Source organism: Mirounga angustirostris, unplaced genomic scaffold (genome assembly GCF_029215605.1).
Source record: "Mirounga angustirostris isolate CCGP_5_RB_7025 unplaced genomic scaffold, mMirAng1.0.hap1 SCAF_8, whole genome shotgun sequence".
Lineage (NCBI taxonomy): Eukaryota > Metazoa > Chordata > Mammalia > Carnivora > Phocidae > Mirounga > Mirounga angustirostris.
In genome coordinates, this window is record NW_026991716.1 from 119,037,312 (window position 1) to 119,044,492 (window position 7,181).

Genomic DNA, 7,181 nt, shown 5'->3' on the forward strand with positions numbered 1-7,181 from the left:
AATAGAAGTGGGAATGATTTCTTTCCTGTTTTAGAATTGGACATACTCTCTTCCTCTATACTTGGATATGTTACAGTTGCATTAGACATCTTTTGTCTGAAAGAAAACAACTTCAACTGAAATAGAGATCTATTGAGGAAATGGTATCTCGCTTGATGATCTTCCTGGTGTTCTATGAATCCCCTTAGCAACCACATTTTGATGTTATGCAAATGCCAACAGGTGTTAAATTTATGAAAACCTCAGTCACATTTTTACCATGCTTAAGTTTGAGGTTATTAAGCCCGCAGTCTAGACTTTGCCTAAATTGACCTTAGGCTACTGTGTATCTAGCCTCCATGCCTTGTCTGGGTAGCCTGGTGGATCCTATTTTATTTCCGCCACCACAAGCCTAATGTTGAGCTTTGATCCTGTTTCCTCCAGTCCTTTCCACTACATGGCTGCCAAGGACAAAAGCTACCTGCAGAGTCTCTAAGACGCCAGTCAGGAACCTTCTAACCTTGGGAAAATCCCAAGGCTAAATTGACCATGACATGACATTAATATAAGGGTAGGCTGACTGACCTCTCTATCTCTTGAGGCCCACATTCCTAGAGGGTATTATATGGTGTAGGGAAGGAATAACTTTTCCTCTACTCTTACACAGAGGAAAGGCTGTGAATTAAACCAACTGAAGTAAACCAGAGTATGTCATCCCAAAATATGCCGCTTTGGCATATTGATTATTTCAAATTCTAGGCACTTAAGAAACAGCAGGTACAAAAAGGACACTCTGATTCTCCTTTTTCTTCCTGAAAGTGGGAGATAAAACTCCCACATGAGAGATGCCCTCCCCATACCAAGAGGAAGGAAGGCATGTGTATGGCCAGAGACAGGGAATTTGGGGCCGAGAAGTCTGTATTAACAAACCTTGTTAAACTAGCCCTTATCTTCCTGGTTACTTCCCCACAACTTAGTACCCAAAGCCTAACCCTTCTGCCTTGTCAATTCTTCACAAGTCAATTGTTTCTCTATCTAAAAGGTATATTAGCCTCCTGCTCTGGCCTCTTCTCTGGCCTTCATTCTTTTGTGAAGGCTCCCATAAATGTGTTAACCTGTCTTACATCAGCTTAATTCTTAGGCCCAGCCTAAGACATCCAAAGAGCCTAGAGGAGAATTTTTCCTCCCCTACATGACAAAAGACAGATTCACAGGAGAAATACATACAAATGTATTTGATATTACTATTTTAATGTGATGAGGGAGGATTTTATAAGAAAGAAATGAAAACTCCCAAAGAAGACTCAGGAGCTTATATATCATTTTAGCAAAGGGCACTAAATTGTAAAGGGACTAGATGAAGGAAAGGGGCTTGGGCTTCTAGGAGAGTGACTAGGAAATATATGGGGGAAACTAATGGAACATAGGGTTATTTTAATAAGGTTTGCTTGTGCAGATTCATCTCAGCATTGACTCTTGTCTCCAGTGATAAGAATATTCTCTTCTTTCTGGTACCAGGAGAATACCTTATTTATGGGAAATTTATGCCTTTGGGGCAGAGAAGAGGAGGGCAGAGAAATTTCCTGCATCTGCTGTTTCACAATTGCCTTCAGCTCAAAATAATCAAAACGCCAAAGCAGCATATTTTGGGGTGGCATGTTCTGGTCCCCTTCAGTGGGCTCTGGAAACCCCTTGCTGGATCTTCCATTTCCACTCTGAGGCAGGAAACAAGCCTGGAAGGAGTTTGAATTGTTATCAGGCTATCCACTGGGATGTGCTCTGGGTATGGCTGTGAGATCCTTCACTTCTTGCTTCATTTGCTATATTTTAGTGGGGTAAATGGCCTTGGATCTTAGGCATGAACTCAAGAGTATGGCTGACCATCATATCTGCTATCCTTGGCCCAGCCCACCTTGTATATCCCCATTTCAGTCCCTTATTTGCTCTATTGCTGATTATTGAGGTGTGTACAGATACATCATTTTTCAGAGATTGCATGATTCACTCTCTGCCCTTTAGAATATTTCCCACTGTCCAGAAATTCTTCCAATTTCCTTCAATGTTTGCCATTTTCAGTGTATTGTCTGTACTTATGTGTTTGTCACAGTGACAAACATCTGTAAGTAGTGATCCTGAAACATTTTGGCAACCAAACCCCATCCAAAGAAAGAAAAACACAATGGCACAAACTGACTGTGCATGATTGTTGATGCCATCTTTTGGTGCAGATACACTTGAACATGTCCTGTCTAGAATAGTTTTAGTCTAAGTTTAGACATTATCTAGTTGAAGGAGCTTCTACAGTGTGCATTTGGAGACAGTGATACCTATAATTCATTGTTTATCTTCTCATCTCTTCGAACATAGTGTAGTGTAAGGACAACATGGATGGACCAGGGATCAAAGTATTTGCCCTACCGCTACCTTGGACTCAGGTTTCTGGACCTCAATTTGGTCACCTTTGAAAGGAAAGGGTAGATTAGATTATTAGATTATTAGAATTTTGCATTCCTATATGCATTCCTGTTCATCTAAAAAGTGCTGGGTGTATTGTACAAAGGGGAATCAGAAAAGTTGCCATTGTTTGAGAATTAATGGTCTAGTAGAAGACATAAGATAGGTGCATAAATAACAATAAACAACGGATAAAATGATAAGCACTTTCAGAAAGAAACAGAACACTGTCTATTTAAAGTTGGTGGCCCATTTTGGAGAGCCCATTAAGATAGTACCCCTCAGTCAGATTGCTTGTATAAATGATATTAAGGGCAGGGCAAAATGTGATTAATTCATTTTGTTTGTTGAAATAACATTTTTTATGATTGTAAAATATCACATAAGAAAATGGGTGAGAGACTCAAACAGGCACTCACAAAAGGCCAGTCAACACATGAAATGGGGCTCAACCTCATTAGTCAACAGGGAAATGCAATTAGCCGTCCTAAGATTTCACTACACACCCACCCAAAGGACTAAGATTAAAATCACTGATCATACCGAGTGTTCATTAAAATGTACAGCAATGGGAACTCTCTTAAGCTGCTGGTGAGTGTGGAAGTTCATATAATCACTTTGGAAAATTGGTTGGCATTACTGCAAAAGCAGCTAAATGTATACATATTGGAGGATTCAGATATTCTACTTCTAGGTTCAAACCCAACAGAAATGTGTGCAATTGCAAATGAAAAGACATGGACATGAATGTTCGTAGCAGCATTATTCAGAACAGCCCCAAACTGAAAACAGTCCCAATGTCCATCAACAGTAAAATGGATAAATATTGGCAGATTTATGAAGTATATATAACATCACCTCTCACAGATACACTATAAAAACTATGGTATGTTTCTTTATGGTTCTTTTTGTGCATATATAATATTAAAGGTACAAAATCTGCATCCTTTCTTTAAAAATGTAATAACATAAGCATTTCTTCATATGATAAAAAATTATTTATAAACCTTTTAATATCACACAAAAATTGACCTTATTCTTGTTATTATGATAATTAACATGCCCTGTGTGTCAAACACTGTGTTAAGCACTTCATATTCCTATCCAACCTAATCCACAAGCATTGTGCCCCAACCTAACCCTGAAGTCCTGGTCATTTGTTTCTGGTCTAAATCCCCAACCTCGGGCCTCTGGTGCACTAGTCCCCAGAAACATTCCTTTATCTCTTTGCCAGGCGGTCAGCAAACAGGGCCACTCCCTTGACCCTCTGGCCTAGACAATTCCATTTAGCAATGCAACACTAAGACTTGTGACCAAGTGGTCATGGCGCCATACTCACTGCTGGCATCCTGTTCTCCAGTTCCTCTATGCCTTTCTGAAGTTTCTACCCTATCACCGTACTGCTGCCCTAACTATCCTGCCTCAAAAATGGACTAAGTTCAAGAGAATAAGAACCCTGACAATAGACTCCCATAATCTTCCTATTCCTTCTTCCTTCCCATAATCCCCTAGGCAGGAAGGCGTTGACTTGGCACCTCCCCTCCCTGGCTGGCACTCCTCGTCTTAAGGCAGGAGAACCGTATGGTCTAACTATAACAGGCCAAAAGGAAATCTTTTCTAGGCTGTGAAAGGAACTGTATGGTCTGAGCTCTCTAGGCTCAGCCCTTGACATGGGACCAAGAGACAACCAGCAATTAGTAAATATCCCAAACAAAAATACATTGCCGGGCTATCTAAAAATTTAGATCCTCATCTCACAACTATTATTCTCAATATAGCATGAGTGTCTGTTTCACGTGTCTCTCCTGAGATGTATTCATTGTTTGTTTTTTTAATCACTACATTGACCGACCAAAAAAAGAGAAGAAAAAGAATCTTCGGTTATTTTAATTTGCATATTTTAAATTTATAACATTGAAATGTTTTTTGCTTGTTGACAATTTTTATTTCTAGTTCTGTGCAACGTGACATCCTTTTTTTTTTTTTCTCATATTGGGGTTTTTCTCATAGATTTTTTGTCACTGTTTATTTTGAAAAATCAAATATAATAACATTTTGTTTATCATGTTGGTTGAAAATATATTTCCCAATTTGCCTTTTAATTTGGTGTATGTAGTTGGCTTGTTGCACAGAAGTTAAAAAAAATATGTTATCAAATTTATCAGTTTTCGGCGTCAGCGTCTTCTGTGGCGTCCTCCGCTGCCTTCGGAGTCCTCACAGCCTTCAGAGCCCGGACTGGAGCGCGGCCTCGCGAGTCATGGAGATGAAGGCCGTGTGCGTCCTGAAGGGCCAGGGCCCGGTGGAGGGCACCATCCACTTCGTGCAGAAGGGAAGTGGGCCTGTTGTGGTGTCAGGAACCATTACAGGATTGACTGAAGGCGAGCATGGATTCCACGTCCATCAATTTGGAGATAATACCCAAGGCTGTACCAGTGCAGGTCCTCACTTTAATCCTCTATCCAAAAAACAGGGTGGGCCAAAAGATCAAGAGAGGCATGTTGGAGACCTGGGCAATGTGACTGCTGGCAAGGATGGTGTGGCCACCATGTCCTTGAAGAGTCTCTGATCGCACTCTTAGGAGACCATTGCCTCGTTGGCCGCACAATGGTGGTCCACGAGAAACAAGATGACTTGGGCTAAGGTGGCAATGAAGAAAGTACACAGACAGGAAACACCGGGAGTCTTTTGGCTTGTGGTGTCATTGGGATCGCCAAGTAAATATTCCCTAGGATGTGATCTGAGTCCTAGTAGCTCCTATATTATCTTGCTAGTTGTAGAAATTTAACTTAGTAAACATTAAACACTGTAACCTTAAAAGTGTAATTTGTGTGACTTTTTAATTGCTTTAAGTACCTGTAATGAGAACTGATTTATGATCACTTGGAAGATCTGTATAATTTTATAAAACTCCTATTCAGTTAAAATGTCTGTTTCAATGATCTCTGTATTTTGCCAAGCTTAATAATCATATATGGGTATTAAACTCAATTGTCTGAATTTCTTTGATTCTCATTCAAGCCTGCAATAAATACACCATATGGCACTGAATTTTGAAAAAAAAAAAAATTATCAGTTTTCTCTGTTCCTCAGTACCTTTAAACTTGAAAAGTCCTATCACATACAAAGATGCTGGTAAATATTTACATGCATTTTCTAAAGTGTTTATGATCTGATCTTTTTATAACTAAGGTTTCAGTGAGATTAAAAATCTAATATGTTTACATGTATTCTTTAAGTAAGATCAATCTCTCAACTGGAAAGTTTTTTTTATGTCTCCCTACTATGTGCCAAATATTTTGTGTATGTTTTCATTGACTCTACCTGAAATGCTTGTAGATGGGCACAATTATTTTCCCTTTATAAGACATGCAGTTCAAGATCAGAGATGTCAAACACAAGCTTGTCCACAATAGTACAGCTAGCGAACAGAGCAAGTGGACTCGAGCCCAGTGGGACTGACCATAGGATGGAGAAGAAAATGTATAGACATTACACAGCACATGCATGATTTTTGTTAAAATTGCTTGTACCGAGTCATCCAAGCAGAAAGGATGACGGTGTCCACGATCAGTCCATCTGAACCTTAACCTGCTGGGCTTTTCCACATCAGTACCCACATCTCCCTGGAATCCGGAAATGGCAGCTGACCCCAGAAATAACTGAAGGTCTAGGGACCCCCATTTCTCCTTGAACATTTATCCACCAGTGGCGTCAAGGTTCCCACAAGCAAAAGTCATAACAACCAAAAAGCAAGGGGGGAAAAAAATCCCAAATGCTAAGAGTACAATAAGTCATCAGAAAAAGATACTTTTCTGAATTGGACTGGTTACTACATCTTCTGGTTCAAAATAGGTAGGGTCCCTCCCTGCCCTGCTTTCCTCTCTTCCCTCCTCGGCTGGATCTCCTGGAACTTGCTCCTTCATTGCATAGGACGAACTGCCGGGAGCCTTTTAGGTTTGTTCTGATCCCTGAAGGTGAAAGGCACTTTTCTCTGGTTCCCAGAGTTATTCGCCTTTGGCTTCAAGCTGTGGCGCACTGTTCTGACAAGGCCCTACTTCAGTCCTTTTCAAGGGTTTTCCACTGTCTGGGGCCTCTAAAATTCTACCTGTATTCCTGTCCCATTAATCTTCATGTTGGGTGGTTTACCTATGGCTTGTTTAACAACCAGTTGTAAAAACATGGTCTACTTCTCCCAAGTCTGGAATGAAATAGCTGTTGAACAAATATTTTGTGAATGACTCATAACCCGGGAACATTTAAGTTGCAGAATGAATGACCAAGCCGATCTGTTAAAATTGATGTCACCATCACCCACTTCACAGTAGTGTCACAACTACCAAAATACTTTAAACTTCTGTAACAGAAACAACATTTTGAGACGTTAAGTCGTTATCTTTTTTAATTTCTCGTAATTCCTTTTTTCCCTAAATGTCCCAGAAATCACTACCCATTGGATCCATGGGCAGAATTCAATGAGAATGAGAGGCACCATTTCACTTTGTTTAAAAATGGATCTTAAAAGATTACAGTTAGACAAAGGTCTGCAAACAAACACTCCTGTTTTGCAAAAGTCAAGCCTTGCTGAGAAAAAAAAAAGGTTAAAAAGAAAACATGTGTCGTCTGATGGGCTGGATGTTGGAGGACTGGTTCTGGGGTTGAAGGGAGAGACAGGAGGCTCTTAGCTCCAAGAAGGGACTAATTCACTAAAGCCCATGGAAGCTTTCCTGGGCTGCAGCAAGGAGCCAGAG

The 7,181-nt window shown here is 40.2% G+C and overlaps 1 pseudogene across 1 annotated transcript; it reads left to right on the forward strand.

Annotated features, from left to right (window-relative positions):
- Positions 1-4,604: 4,604 nt before the first annotated feature.
- On the forward strand, positions 4,605-5,256 carry LOC123837210 (superoxide dismutase [Cu-Zn]-like; annotated as a pseudogene). The gene has a single exon (XR_006789172.1). The product of XR_006789172.1 is annotated as a superoxide dismutase [Cu-Zn]-like (transcript).
- The last annotated feature ends 1,925 nt before the right edge of the window (positions 5,257-7,181 follow it).